Below are 16,416 nucleotides of genomic sequence, written 5' to 3'. Positions count from 1 at the left end.
ACCATGCACCATATCTGATCATAATGGAATGAAATTGGAAATCAATGATAAAAGAAGGAAGGAAAAATCCTACATAACATGGAAAATGAACAATAAGTTATTGAATGATCAATGGGTTATAGAAGACATAAAGGAGGAGATGAAAAAATTCTTAGAATCAAATGATAACACAGACACAACATACCGGAATCTATGGGACACAATGAAAGCAGTTTTAAGAGGGAAATTCATTTCTTGGAGTTCTTACCTCAAAAAAAGAAAAAACCAACAAATAAATGAACTCACGCAACACCTCAAAAACCTAGAAAAGGAAGAGCAAAACAACAGCAAATGTAGTAGAAGACAAGAAATAATTAAAATTAGAGCAGAAATCAACGAAATTGAAACAAAAGAAACCATTGAAAAAATTGATAAAACTAAAAGTTGGTTCTTTGAAAAAATAAATAAGATAGACAAGCCTTTAGCCATGCTAACAAAAAGAAGAAGAGAGAGAACTCAAATTACTAACATACGGGATGAAAAAGGCAATATCACAACAGACACTACAGAAATACAGAAGATAATTAGAAAGTATTTTGAAACCCTATATTCCAATAAAATAGAAGATAGTGAAGATATCAATAAATTTCTTAAGGCATATGATTTGCCCAGATTGAGACAGGAAGACACACACAATTTAAACAGACCAATAACAAAAGAAGAAATAGAAGAAGCCATCAAAAGACTACCAACCAAGAAAAGCCCTGGACCGGATGGGTATACAGCGGAGTTCTACAAAACCTTCAAAGAAGAATTAATACCAATACTTTTCAAGCTATTTGAAGAAATAGAAAAAGAAGGAGCTCTTCCAAATTCATTCTATGAGGCCAACATCACTTTGATCCCAAAACCAGACAAAGATACTTCAAAGAAAGAAAACTAGAGACCAATATCTCTAATGAACTTGGATGCAAAAATTCTCAATAAAATTCTGGCGAATCGAATACAAAAACATATTAGAAAACTTGTGCACCATGATCAAGTAGGATTCATTCCTGGGATGCAAGGATGGTTCAATATACGGAAATCAATAAATGCTATTCACCACATCAATAGACTTAAAGACAAGAACCACATGATCATCTCGATGGATGCAGAAAAAGCATTTGACAAAGTACAGCATCCCTTTATGTTCAAAACATTAGAAAAACTAGGGATAACAGGAACTTACCTCAACATTGTAAAAGCTATTTATGCTAAACCTCAGGCTAGCATCATCCTGAACGGAGAAAAACTGAAGGCATTTCCTCTAAAATCTGGAACAAGACAGGGATGCCCTCTATCACCACTTCTATTCAATTTAGTTCTCGAAGTACTAGCCAGAGCAATTAGACAGACAAAAAAAATTAAAGGCATAAAAATAGGAAAAGAAGAAATTAAACTATCACTATTTGCGGATGACATGATAATATACTTAACAGACCCAAAAGAGTCTACAAAGAAGCTGCTAGAGTTAATAAATGAATTCAGCAAAGTGGCAGGTTATAAAATCAACACGCATAAATCAAAGGCATTCCTGTATATCAGCAACAAAACCTCTGAAATGGAAATAAGGAAAACCACTCCATTCACAATATCCTCAAAGAAAATAAGATACTTGGGAATCAACCTAACAAAAGAGGTGAAAGATTTATACAATGAAAACTACAGAACCCTAAAGAGAGAGATAGAAGAAGATCTCAGAAGATGGAAAAATGTACCTTGTTCATGGATAGGCAGAACTAACATCATCAAAATGGCGATATTACCCAAAGTTCTCTACAGGTTTAATGCGATGCCAATCAAAATTCCAATGGCATATCTTGAAGAAATAGACAAAGCAATCATGAAATTCATATGGAAAAACAAAAGACCCAGAATAGCAAAAGCAATTCTAAGCAGGAAGTGTGAATCTGGAGGTATAGCGATACCGGAGGTCAAACTGTACTACAAAGCAATAGTAACAAAAACAGCATGGTACTGGTACCAAAACAGGCAGGTGGACCAATGGTACAGAATAGAAGACACAGAGACTAATCCACAAAGTTACAACTATCTTATATTTGATAAAGGGGCTAAAAGCATGCAATGGAGGAAGGATAGCATCTTCAACAAATGGTGCTGGGAAAATTGGAAATCCATATGCAACAAAATGAAATTGAATCCCTTTCTCTCGCCATCCACAAAAATTAACTCAAAATGGATCAGGGAGCTAGATATCAAATCAGAGACACTGCGTCTGATAGAAGAAAAAGTTGGATACGATTTACATATTGTGGGGTCGGGCTCCAAATTCCTTAATAGGACATAATAGGACATAGCCCAAGAGTTAACAACAAGAATAAACAAATGGGACTTACTTAAACTAAAAAGTTTTTTCTCAGCAAGAGAAACAATAAAAGAGGTAAATAGAGAGCCTACATCCTGGGAACAAATTTTTACCCCCCACACCTCCGATAGAGCCCTAATATCCAGAATGTACAAAGAACTCAAAAAATTAAACAATAAGATAACAAATAACCCAATTAACAAATGGGCCAAGGACCTGAACAGACACTTCTCAGAGGAGGACATACAATCAATCAACAAGTACATGAAAAAATGCTCACCATCTCTAGCAGTCAGAGAAATGCAAATCAAAACCACCCTAAGATATCATCTCACTCCAGTAAGATTGGCAGCCATTATGAAGTCAAACAACAATAAGTGTTGGCGGGGATGTGGGGAAAAGGGCACACTTGTACACTGCTGGTGGGGCTGCAAAATGGTGAGGCCAATTTGGAAAGCAGTATGGAGATTCCTGGGAAAGCTGGGAATGGATCCACCATTTGACCCAGCTATCGCCCTTCTCGGACTATTCCCTGAGGACCTTAAAAGAGCGCTCTATAGGGATACGGCTGCATCAATGATTATAGCGGCACAATTCACAATAGCTAGACTGTGGAACCAACCTAGATGCCCCTCAATAGATGAATGGATAAAAAAATGTGGCATATATACACAATGGAGTATTATGCAGCACTAAGAAATGACAAAATCATAGAATTTGCAGGGAAATGGATGGCATTAGAACAGATTATGCTAAGTGAAGCTAGCCAAGCCCTAAAAAACAAATGCCAAATGTCTGCTTTGATATAATGAGAACAACTAAGAACAGAACAGGAAGGAAGAGCATGAGGAAAAGACTACAGTAAACAAAGACGAATGGGGGGAGAGAAACGGGGAGAGAAGGGAAAGCACATGGAAATGGTAGGAGACCTTCAATGATACATAAAATTATAAGAGGTTATGAGGGGCAAGGGGGAAGGAAAAAGAGGGAGAGAATTGAACAACAGCAGGGGAGGTAGAGAGGGAAGATGGGAGGGGAGGGGAGGGGAGGGGGGGATAGTAGGGGATAGGAAAGGTAGCAGAATACAACAGTCACTAATATGGCATTATGTAAAAATGTGAATATGTAACAGATGTGATTCTGCAATCTGTATTTGGGGTGAAAATGGGAGTTCAAAACACAATTTGAGTCAAATGTATGAAAGATGATATATCATGAACTATGTAATGCTTTAAATAATCAATAAAAAAAATAAAATAAAAAAATAAATAAAAAAAGTCAATAAATTTGGCGATTTTGGTGAAATGGCAAAAAATGCATTGAAAGTAATACTTTTAATAATTACAACATATGTAATAAAAATCTAGACATTCCTTTATCATTCAAAGAAATTGAACTAGTAAAAAAAATTAACAACAAAAAAACAAGGACAAATGATTTTACTGGTAAATCCTATTAAACACTGAGGAAAAAAATAAAATTAATCTTTTGCATAAACATTTACAGAACTGAGAGAGAGAGAGAGAGAGAGAGAGAGAGAGAGAGAGAGAGAGAAAGTGCTAACAAACTCATTTTCTGAGTATAAACCTAAAAATTACAGACCAATATACCTCACTAACATGGACACAAAAAATCAGCAGAATTCAGCAGATACATTTGCATTTTTATAAACTGAGGAATAGAAAGGTTGTTCCTCAATCTGATAAATACACACAGCCCTCATATTAAATGAAAAAATATATATCAAACATTTCCTTCTAAAATGATTAACAAAGTAAGAATACATTTGCCTTTTCTATTCAACATTATAATTGAAGTCTTAGACACTGTAGTAAAGGAAAAAAATTAAAATATATATATATAAATATTATAACAAAAGAAGTAAAACTGTTACTATTTACCAAAATCTCAGAGAATCCTCAAAACACTCAAATACCTCATGAAGAGATATAACATTCATGGATTAGAAGATTCAATATCACTAAAATGGTACTTATAATAAAATTAATCTATAAATTTAACATAATTTCAATCAATGCTTTTTTGGGTACAAATTATCAAACTATTTTTAGAAGATAGATAGATAGATAGATGGATGGATAGAATAAACTAAGAAATTACTAAAAAAAAACAAAGTTCAAAGATTTATCCTACATGATTAAAAACCACAACAACAAAAAATAAATTCCAAAATAAATTCAAAGAGCTTTTCTGAACAACCTAATTTTACAAAGGGTTAAAGACTAGAATAGGCACTTTAGCAAAAAAAGATAAACAGATGACAAACAAACATAGGAAAAGATATTTTACATCATTTGTCATTGAGGGAATGCAATTCAATTTACAATGAGACTCCCCAGCATGCCTGTTAGAACAGAACACACCTATTGGATCCAGAACAATGACATCACCAAATGTTGGTCAGCCTGGGGAGCAACAGGAACCCTCACTCATTGCTAGGGGGAATGTAAAGTGGCTTGGCAGCTTGGCAGTCTCTTACAAAACTAAACATACTCATAACAATGTCCAGTAATCATACTCCTTGGTATGTACTCATTGAAACCTTGTGTCTACATAAAAATCTGTACATGGATATTAATGGCAGCTTTATTCTAACTGCCAAAATTTGGAAGCAATTCAAGTTTTCCATCAGCAGGTTGATGGATAAATAAAATGTGATACATCCAGGCAATATTATTATTCAGCATTAAACAAAAGAAAAACATGGAGGAATTTTGAATGCACATTACTAATTGAAAGGAGTCAATCTGAAAGTCTACATACTACTTAATTCCAACTATATGACATCCTGAAAAAGACAAAACTATGGAGATAGTGAAAAGGTCAGGGGTTAGTGGAAGGGATACATGAGTAGTTAGAGCATTTACAACTTTTAGAACAGTGAAATTACTCTGTATGATACTGTAATTGTGGGTAAATATCACTACATATTTGTCAAAACCCATAAAATGTCTAACACTAACATAAACTAAAGGCTCTGGATGATCGTATGCCAATCTACGTTCACCAATTATAATAAATATCCCACTCTAATGGAAGAATGTTGATAATAGAGGAGTTCTTAGGAAATTTGGGTTGCTTTAATAGAATACTGCAGACTGGATGGCCTGTAAACAGAAATTGATTTCTCACAGTTCTGGAAGTGGAAAGTCCAAGTTAAAGGCACTGCCACATTTGACCAGGGCCTACTCCTGGTCATAGTCGGCCACCATCCTGCACCATCATTCATGTGTAAGGGAGTTCTTTGAGATCTCTTTTATAAGAGCATGCATTCTATTCCCAAGGGCTCCACTCTCATGACCTAGTCACTTCCCACCTCCAAATACTGCCACACAGGGGACTAGGTTTCAACATATGGGTTTTGTGAGAACACAAACACTCTGTTCATATCAGGGGTGCTAAGCATGAACACATATGGGGGATATATGAGAAATCTCTGCTCAATTTTTCTGTGAGCCTAAAACCACTCTAGAAAGTAATATATTTTTTATTAAACAAAACAGCTATTTATAAGTGCATAGTAATCAAAGCAGTTTGAAATTAGAGAAAATCAAATGTAATAGATTGTATAAATATGCCCACATATATACTGTTAACTGATTTTTGTTGAAGGTGTCAAGGCAATTCAATGAGAAAAGGATAGTCTTTATCAAATAGTTATGGAACAACTAAATAATCTATATACTTTTAAAAATGAACATTAAACTTTAACCCTTGCAATACACAAAAATTAATCCAAATGTATGATAGATTGTGTTAGCTTTCCATCATTATAATAAAACACCTAACATAGTCAACTTATATAAAGAAAAGGTTGATTTGGGGTCACATTTTTGGAGGTTCCTGTCTAAGATCAATTGGTCCCTTTCCTCTGGACCTATGGTAGGTAGCACGTAATGGTGGAAGTGTGTGGCAGAACAAAAATGCTCACCTTACCATCAGCCAGAGGTTAAAAAGTGAGAGAAAGGGACTAGAATGTCACAGTATTCTTCAAGATATGTGTCCAGTGGCCTAAGAACCTCTCACAAGGTCCCGCTACCTAAAGACTTCACTACTTCCCAGTAGCATCACCCTGGGCACTTGGCTGTTAACACAGTTCTTTGGGAGACATTCAAGATGCAAACTAGATCATGGAGCTACGTGTAAGACCTAATTATATAAAACTTCTAAAGGAAACATAGGAGAAGATTTTTGTGACCTTGAATTAGACAAAAAAAAATTATATATATATATATATGTATATATATATATATATATATATATGATATATATATATATATATCTTTAGGTAACAAAATCCACAATCAATGAAAAATTGTGAACAATCAGACCTCCTTAAAATTAAAAGCTTTTGATCTTTGAATTAATGATACCATCAATATTTAGAGGGGGAAAAAGCAAGCCACAACTTGGAGAAACATTTATAAATATATCAAGTAAGAGACTTCTACTTAGAACACTCTACATAAAGTACTCTTATAGTCAATGATAAGTCAAACAACCTTATTTTTAAAACAAGCAAAAAGATTTGAAGGAATAAAAAAATCAGAATTCCTCAAAGAAAGTCTGGGAATTGTTAAGAAAACCCATGAACTGATACTCAATATCAATGCTCCCATCACATGTCAACAACCAAAAAGACTGAATACAGAGGGCAGCTGTGTGGAGCACATGAAACTTCCGCCCCCTGCTGGCGGGAATGTAAAATGGCACAACCACTTTGCAAAATCGCTTGCCAATTTCTCAAAAAGTTAAACATATACCTCCATATGGCCCATCCATTCCATTCCTAGATATTTACCAAAAGAAATGAAAACATATGGACACACACAAAGACTTATGCATGAATGTTCATAACAGCTCTTTTCTTAATAGACCCAAACTAGAAAAATCCAAATGCCCACAAGGTGAAAGAAAAACACATATGACATATCTGGGCAATGGAATAATACTCAGCTAATAAAGGATCAAAAATTGATGTACACAACAAATGGATGAATCTCAAAATAAATATACTGAGTGAAAAAAAGACAAAAGGCCCATATGTGGTTCCATTTATGAAATTCTGGAAAACTCAAAGTAATCAGTCATTTCCCATGTTCAGGATGCAGAAGGAAGGGGCGGATTGCAAAAGAGCACAAGAGAACATTTTGGAGACATGGAAATGTTTTTTATTCTGTTTCTGGGAGTGTTAATTGACAGATGTATACATATGTCAAAACTCATCAAATTATGTAATTTAAATATATGCCCGTTAATTGTACATAAATTAAACTTCAATAAGGTTGGAAAATCCCCACAAACTACCTTTTAGTCCTGGACTGAAAGTAATCCGGTATAGCTAAGACTACAAAAATAAATCAAAGGAGTCCGAAAAAATAACCAAAGCAAATAACTGTAAATGGAAAGCCTTCTAATTCTGCTCAACTCCACAAACAAAATAAAGCCACATGGCTAAACATTCCAGGTCGGTGGTTCACTGTTTTGGCTGGGCTTTTACTCAGAAGGTCCATTCAGTTTATATTTCCAACAGGAACACTGTGACCATGACTCATTCTTCAATTAGAACCGTCAGCACAACTGTCGGAAAGCTAAACCCTGGCGTGGTTTTCATATGCAGAGAAAAATCTCTGACAAAAAACAGCACTTCTATTGAGTGTGCAGATGTTGACTTTATTAAACTGAAAGCATTCTCCTCCTTGTCCTCACTCATTGTATTTTCTGGGCACTACTACCTAATAAATAACCTCTTTCATATTTGCAACCAGGCTGTCATTGTATCAAAAATCTGCAATAAAATAGAAATTCCAACAGTGAGTTCTAGCTTGCTTTGGATTTTTAAAAATAACTTTTTAATTTTTTTCTTTTGCTCTCATGGAATTGTTTATAGCCAACGAAATACATTTATATAAAATGTTACAACTTGCTTTAATTAAGACAATGTGTGCAGAATTAATAGTGGCCAAGGATCAAACAACTTGAAATTTATTTCAATTTGTATCTGGAAAAGGCCAAAAAAAAAAAAAAAAAGAAGAAGAAGAGAAAAAAATGGAGGAGGGGGTTCTCATATCCGTATCAGTTAGAATTCAGTATTTACTGGCCAGGCAAATTACATTAGTATGCTAATAGAGTCCTTAGTACATATTACACCTAGTGTGGCATATAAATTTTGCTAATGAAGAGGACAAAAATAACTTAGAGATGGAACATATAGCAACTAATGAAGTTATTGTGACGGTGGACATGATATAGTAGAATAGACCATTATAGATCTTTTTCTAAAAGAGGTTAATAATAGTACCAATTATTAACAACCAAATGAGACAAATAATATATGTAAAGTGCTTTTTAAATGTCTGGTATAAAGTGCTTAAAAATGTCCAAACATCTTTAATGATAATGATACTGTATACCAGCACATTTCTGACTCCATCAGAATTAGACTCATGGATACTATTCTGCTGTCCTTAGTCAAACATAACTTTTCTCCCTTCCCCTAGTCCCACCCCCCTCCTACTCTCTCCCTCCACCTCAGCTGTGTGAGTACAGAGGCCAGCAAATGACCACAGACCTTAGATAACAAAAGGATGGAGCACATCTGGGCCTCTGAATGGCTGCGTGGAAGGCTGTCCACCAATCAGGACCACCAATCACTGGACTTTCCATGATCAAGAAGCGAATTTTCTGTGTTCATGCACTGAGATTGGGAGATGCCATCTGACATGGCCTACCCTCGCTTAGTTTATTCGTTTGCTGGGATGGCTATAACACAGCAGCACAAGCTGAGCGACTTAAAAAATGGAAATTTATTGTCTTACAGTCCTAGAGACCAGAAGTCTGAGATCAAGATGTGGACGGGACCATGTTCCCCGCTACAGGTTCTAGGGAGGAGTCTGTCCCAGCCATCTCTCCTGGCTACTGGATGCTCCTGGGCTGGTGACATCACTACAGTCTACACATGAAATCAGGGCTTCACAATGCCATGTGAAGACTGTGCATTTGTTTTTATGTTCAAAGTTCCCCTTTTTGTACAGACCCCTATCATATTGGGCTAGGGCCTTAGTGACTAGTTTAACTTGATTCAATTAAGACTGGGGAGTGAGCTGTGCCATGAACATAGACCAAGCATGTGATTGTCTTTCCCTAATGTCAGAATTCACTGAATAACAACAAATTCCCAGGATACACCACTTGCGTCAACAGCATAGTCAGAAGGTGAGCAGTGGAAAGTTCTTTTATTCCATTCCAATCTTAATTTCTAGTACACTCAAGCCACACATTGTACTTCACACAATGTATGCACAATGTATGCATGGATTACAGAAGGACTAAGAGAGGGTTAAGGTGGCCACAGGGTAACAGAATGCTGTGACAAAGGCACAAGCCGAGAGTAGGTATAAATGCAAAGAGTCGCTGTAGATAAGGGATCTCATGAACCAGTTCCACTGAGGCTCCGGCAGTTTCAGAGTGGCAGCTTGGAGTGGCTGTGCATTGTCCCCACACACAGGAGAAGCTGAGCTGAAGTCCAGGGACATAGAACAAGAGGTTCATGGATGTGGCAATTTTTCTGGGCAAGGCTCATGAAGAGTGAGCAGGTGACAGGGTCAGGATGTCTCCATGCCCAGTCTTGGAGAGCTCCTGCTTTTATGGGTCTTAGGTGAGGGGCTTACAACTGGGATGGGGTTGATAGTCACCTGTATCTGGTATTGCTGATAGGATGGAAATGCCCACGTGTCCAGGTGCTCCTGATTTAGTTTGACAAGTTGGCACAACTGAAATATTTGTCAATGTGTGCCTTATGGTTGGACCAGACAGAAGGTGGCTGTTTATTTGTACAAACAATGTTGCAGAGTCATTCTGCTTTAGCACTTGTACCCAAAATGCAGCAGCTCATGGCAAGCTACTGCTCCAGAAAACGGATTGACTCAGGGTTAGACACAGCCTGAGAACGGCTGTTCTATGGAGTAACTCACAGCAGGGCACAGCCTGCTCTCCACAAAGACCCTATCTCCAAATAAGCCCACATCTGAAGGCTATCTACCCAACATAGGACTCTAACTTACCTTTCCTCCAACACATGACATTAGTATAACAACTTAACCCATAACACAGATATAACAGCTCATTCCCACGTCCTCACCTGTGCCTAGCTCAGCAAATGAGCAGGATGTGAGATGGTGGAAATGCACCTCCTGGACTAGAGAAAATCTTGTGATCTTTGAGTCGTCCTCCCAAAGTTACTACTCACCTCTATTTTATTCTGCATATTGATAGATATCCATAGTTTTCTCCTCATTGTACATCTATACACATTTCTGTCTTTTTGGTAATGTGGATCGGGAATTTACTGGTCACCCAATCCCCAAGAATTATGGATAATGCTCTCAGAAGTAGTTCAGTAAATACTTCAGAACAATATTTAAGCATGTTCTTTATCTTTGTTACAGAAAAATCAAACTAGTGTTTTATTTCTGTATAAAAATAATAGGGAAGTATATAGTCCTACTAAAATCACTTTATGTCAATAGTAAGAAGAAAAGCAGATACTGAAATGAGTAAAATGTGATCAATAAACTAATCGAAATTAAGGAGGCCACAGTTTGTACTGGCCTTGGACAATGCTTGTACCCATGCATATGTGACATTCAGTACAAATACAGAGATGGAAAAAAATTCTGGGGAATAGATGCCTGATCATTTATTTTCCCTTGCTCCCACCAGTAACTCTAGAGCCAACTTTCTTCTCCAATGAACTGCCTTTTTTACATTCTGATCCTTGCTTTGCAATAGTTCATTATTTCATATTTGAAACACTGACGTTCATATTTGAAACATTAAATACTCCCTAGAAAGCTTTACTCTGTCTTTATCTTAACGTATAATGAAAACCAAAATAGCTCAGATAACTGTTTTTCCTACCTGCAAACCAAAGAAGAGGCTGACAAACAACTTATTCCTGTAATTCAGTTTAGAAAAAGACCAAGCGAAGGAAATTCAGGCCGTAGGCAGGTTATTGCATGGATCCATCACATTTGAAGGCTAATAACTTTTTCAGAAGCACAATGAAAGAATAGCAAACCACTTTCATTTGAATAAACTCTGCTTCCACAAAACATAGAATTACCAAACTACATCAAAGGCCATGCACTGAATACCCCAAGGAAGGTTTTGAGCTTAAAATTTAGAGAAGGACTTGAATCAGTGGTTCAGAAAAAAAGACAAAGAATTTTCTTTTCAATAAGAAACAGTTGAAGAAAAGAAAAAAAGAAAAATCACTTCATTTGATTATAGGAAAGAAATCAGATGAACCCAGAGTAATATGTAGGTCAGCATCTTCAGGATCTGTAAGAGACAAAGGCACATAAGATTCTAAAGTTCTTCCCATGTCCACAGATTTCTTTTCTTTCATTCTTTGCAGTGCAAGGGATTGAACTTAGGGACTCCCTCTACCACTAAACTATATCCCCAGCCCTTCTTATTTTATTTTTTTAATTTTGAGACAGGTTCTCCCTAAGTTGTTTCAGAAGTAGGTCTCAAACTTGCAATCCTCCCGCCTCAGCCTCCCAAGTTGCTGGGGCTCTTTAGAGAACATTAACTTTTCCTATGTTGATCTGGGTTGGTCACCACAAAGGTGTCTCTAAATTGGGTCAGAAGATTGAAAAGAGCATCGTGATTCTGGATCATCATCTGTCTTAAAGCAGAAGACAAGCCATGGGTACAGTGGCCAAAGCAAGGTCCTCGAGACGTCTTCTTTTCTAAGTGCGATGACGCATTACTTTTTTGCTTTCTGCAGTGCATTTTCAGTTCCTAGAATTTATGACAGAGAAAACTGGATTGAGAAGGAATACAAGACAGTCCTAATACCAATGACAACACAAAGTTAAAAAAAAAAATTCTAACTGAAATTATTTCAAGGTCATCAGTTTCCTGGGAAGGAAGAAAACATTTTACAAGCTGAAACTACAAATTTGATTTGTTACAATTTAAGGTAGCTAGAATGAAACCCAGAATTTTTCAAGTCCGGGAAATATGTTCAAGAATACAATACAAAGCAAAATTCATAACAATACATAAAGCTACTATTTTTATGTGAGAGCTATCTTTAGTTTCTCCATATGGCCTCCTTCCTTCTGCCACAGTCATGCTCAAATCTTCTTTCCTAAAAATACCTTCCCTCTTCAATGAGATTCTCTTGAAATTTTATGTAATTGTTCCATTTTCCGTTATCACCACTCTTTTCCAATGAGATGCTTCTCCCCCAAGTCTCCCTTAACCCTGAGTATCTGAACCCTGAGGACCACTCTACCTGCTGTACTCGACAGCATGGCAGCTGTCCCCAGCCCTTTCCCAGTCCACCTCCTACACACCCTGAGGGCACCTTATTCTGAGCTCTGCTCTTGGGTTGTCTTCTTGCTCTTTCCTGCTTAGTGTTAAAATTCCTGGTTCTCCCAGTGAGTGAGTCTCTGGTTATACTTTTTCATCTTCTTCCACTGATAATCTTCAGCTCCTTATTATCTTAATATGCATATTTCTTCCAATCTTCTACACTGAGTTATTTTTCTCCACTAGATACCCACACATTCTTCCAAATCTGTATTTCTGGCTTCTATAAACTCAAAAATCTTCATTACCAACTATTGGACTACACACACATCTCCATCTAAGAATTCTACCAAAATCCAAACTTGATGTGACAACAGCCATTTCCCATTGAGTTTCTGCCTTAAGCTTGTGTTCAATCATGCAGCTTTTAGTAATGATTTTTTTCTCCATTCAACAGATGCCAACTTTGATTCACTATTATTTTCCAAGATAGCTTCTTCACCTTTTCAAGCTCAGCTACTTTAGCTCCTTGTTTTACTCATTGATTTGTTCCGTGAAAATATATGCAGTGTTTACCACACACCAGGTTTGCTGGATATTGAAGATAAAAGTGCAACACACACAGCAAGATGTTGGTCCCCATTTCTCTTTAATTCTTCCATCAAAGTCTGAAGTGAGTTTTAAAATAAATTAAATCTTGTAACTGTGATGTATATAATAAATGTGTGTTTGGGTGCTGTTAGTGTGAATCATCAGGGGCCTGATTCAGGCAGCCAGAAAAGGCATCTTTGAGAAAAAAAAAAAAAAAGATGATTCAAGTGAGAGCAGATCCCTAGGTGGATGATGAAGAAGGGTAGTCTGTCTGGTGGCTTCCTGTGCTTCCAGAAATCTTAGCCATGACTCAGCTTACACTGAGAACATTTCGAGGAAGCCCTCTGTTTACATTGGGGAAAGCATCTAGATAAATTTATAAAAATGAGGCCCTTTGGAAAAATACTAAGACCACAAATTGTTATAAATAAACCATCATTCATGAAACAGCAGATGAATTTACTTTCGATGTGGAAGGGACTTGTAGGGTAGGGAGGAAAAAACAGGGGAAAATGAGGAGGAGAGACGAGCAGTCAATAACATGGAAGAAAAGACCAGGCAGTGCAGAAGTGAAGGGACCAGTAGCAGTCCCTGGTCTGGGAAGGGGACACAGTAGGTGAACAAGATGCTCAAGGCTTTGCTTGATACATGGTGTTTATTTGACTCCTCGGTAGACTCCAAGGCACTGTCCTCTTCCGGGAGAAAGCTATTTATCTGATCATGCATCAGGTGGCCCTGCAGTCACAGGCCTATCCCAGTCCCAGGCAGGAAAAGACTGATTATTTTAGGGTGATCATAAATACATTTGTTTTTTTCGTGATGAATTTAGGCATGGGCGTGTGCCCAAGCGCTGGCTCCTGAAAAGGTGGTTGACACTCTTTAGGAAATGTGAGGCATTTTAAACCTTTTTGCTCAAGCAAAACGTGGGCCTTACCAGAGCTAACTTGAAAGATTCACTCTTCCTAGAACTACTCCATTACAGCTCCTCCTAGGAGAAAAGACTTTCTGCTTTTCATTCTTTCTCCAGGTTTCCTGTTATTTGCCGCTGAAGGCAACATAACTAAGAGACTTGTCAGTAAACTGATGAAAGAAATGTATAAAACCAGAGAAAATAAACTTGCTTAATACATTCTAGGGTAAAAATTTTATGATGCATAAAACATTTTTTTCAAGCAATTCTACCATGTTATTTACTGAGACATAATTTGTTAATCTACTTAAATATCTATTAGCTAGTAAAACTGCAAGATACTTATTATGCATGTTTTTAATGTTCCTGAAAAGTAAATAATGAATGACATAAAAATCATTCACATTGGCAATTATATTCTTTATATTGGTAGCTAATAAAAAAATTGTCTATGTAGGACATGAAACTTGACCCAACCCATTTTACTCTTAAAATTATAATAGAATTCCCAAAATAGTTTGATTCAAATCTTCTATAACTTCAAGACATCTTCCAAGTTTCTTTGATAGGAGCAAAGTGTTGATCACATTCTATTAGCAGTGTATATTTCCAAGCTAAACAAACATGTTCTTATAAAACTATGATAGAGAAGTAAGAACATAACCATTGTAGGTACTAAGCTAAACAACCTGCTTACGCTACCTCATTTCAACCTCATAACTTCCAATTTTTTGAATGAGAACCCAAGACTTAGAGTATTCCAGATCTGTCTGTGTACAAAACCCATTGAAACACTTAATTACTTTTTAAAGTCCCATAACACCAATGTAACTACAGTTTTATACTCAAAATTGTTTTGTAATGGAACTGTACATTTTCCCCACTTATTTCAGAAAAAAAAATAACATGGTCTTGTCTCTTCATAAAAAAATTTTAATAAATTGAATTCTATGTGGAATAAATGCAGAGCAAAGATATTTCAAAAGCATGTAAGATAGGAAAGAAAAAAGACTGAACTAAAAAGGTAAGTTTTTTACATGTATATGTATAATGTATACCTTCTCTGTACATCAGAATATTCCACGATATTAAAATTTAATGTTGGTCTACAGAAGTTCATTTAGATATTTAATTCACTATTCATTTAGAATAGTTTTTCAACATTTTCTCTGAAATCACTGGAGACTCAAACTGTAAATCTCAAAAAATAAAAGCACACTTATATTGAAAGAATACAAAAAAAATAATTTAAAAAAGAAACCCTCAAATCTCAGCCACTGTGTTAATTCTTTAAAAGACATAATCATGTGAGCTACTTGCGTGCGTGTGCGCGCGCGTGTGTGTGTGTGTGTGTGTGTGTGTGTGTGTTTCTGGGTATTGAATGTCTTAGTGCATGTGAGGCAAGCACTCTACCAACTGAGCTATATCCCCAGCCCTATGTGAGCTATTTTAATGAATGTCAAACTTATTGTCTTCCACTGAGATGCTCTCTAATTGCCAACTGATTATAACAAAACCAAACTCTGTAGAGACATGCTTACTGCCGAGTCCTGCAGCTCTTACATACATGGGTCCTGAGCTATTTGTGTTGATACAGCACACACATTTTACATGCAAGAATGGTCTCTTCCCTTGCCTCATGGCAAAACTTGTTCTGTTGACTTGATCCAAAAATAATTTTCAAATTAAAAGCATGGAATGCTGCCGCAGTCTGCCTGGGCACAATTCAGGAGCCACTTGTCAAAAGAAACTAACTTTATTTTTAGAACTACAAACGCCAAACAAAACAGCTCCTCAGGAAAAAACCCTCAGAGCCCAACTGCCACCACCGGCTTCCCACAAGCCTCTCACCCCCACACAAACCTCACCACCTCCCACAATCCTCCTGTTCTAGAGGCTGATTGGCTGGGTCGCATGGGCGGAGCCAAAGAAGTCCCCCAATGAGCAGCTCCGTGGAGGAGCCAATCAACTAGATGTTGCTAGGGCCGCTGTGAGCCAATCATCAGCTGGCAGTCTGAAGGGCAGGGAAACAGCCCAATGAACATCACCGCAGAGGAGCCAATCAGCTAGATGTTGCTGGGGCTGCTGTGAGTCAGTCATCAGCCGGCAGCTGGAAGTTTGCTGGCAGCTGGAAGTTTGCTGGGGCCCCTTTGGCTGTGGCTCTCAACAGAATGCAAAATTACTTGAGAAGTTCACATTTCTCAGGCTCAGCATTTTTGACAAA

General features: G+C 37.0%; 1 protein-coding gene across 16 annotated transcripts in view; it reads right to left on the bottom strand.

Moving 5' to 3' along the window:
* Positions 1-16,416, bottom strand: part of LOC308649646 (uncharacterized protein) — a 294,900-nt gene that overhangs the window by 259,032 nt on the left and 19,452 nt on the right. The window contains exon 3 of one of the 16 annotated variants that reach the window (XR_014022149.1): positions 8,888-12,175. The exons of the other annotated variants lie outside the window; for them this stretch is intronic. The gene's annotated coding sequence lies outside the window, so the exon portion shown is untranslated. Of the gene's footprint in view, positions 1-8,887; positions 12,176-16,416 lie in introns of those variants that run through there. 16 annotated transcript variants of the gene reach the window in all.

Source organism: Spermophilus citellus (assembly GCF_964194105.1).
Source record: "Spermophilus citellus genome assembly, chromosome: 5".
NCBI classification, from domain to species: domain Eukaryota; kingdom Metazoa; phylum Chordata; class Mammalia; order Rodentia; family Sciuridae; genus Spermophilus; species Spermophilus citellus.
This window is presented reverse-complemented; position numbering and strand designations above follow the sequence as displayed.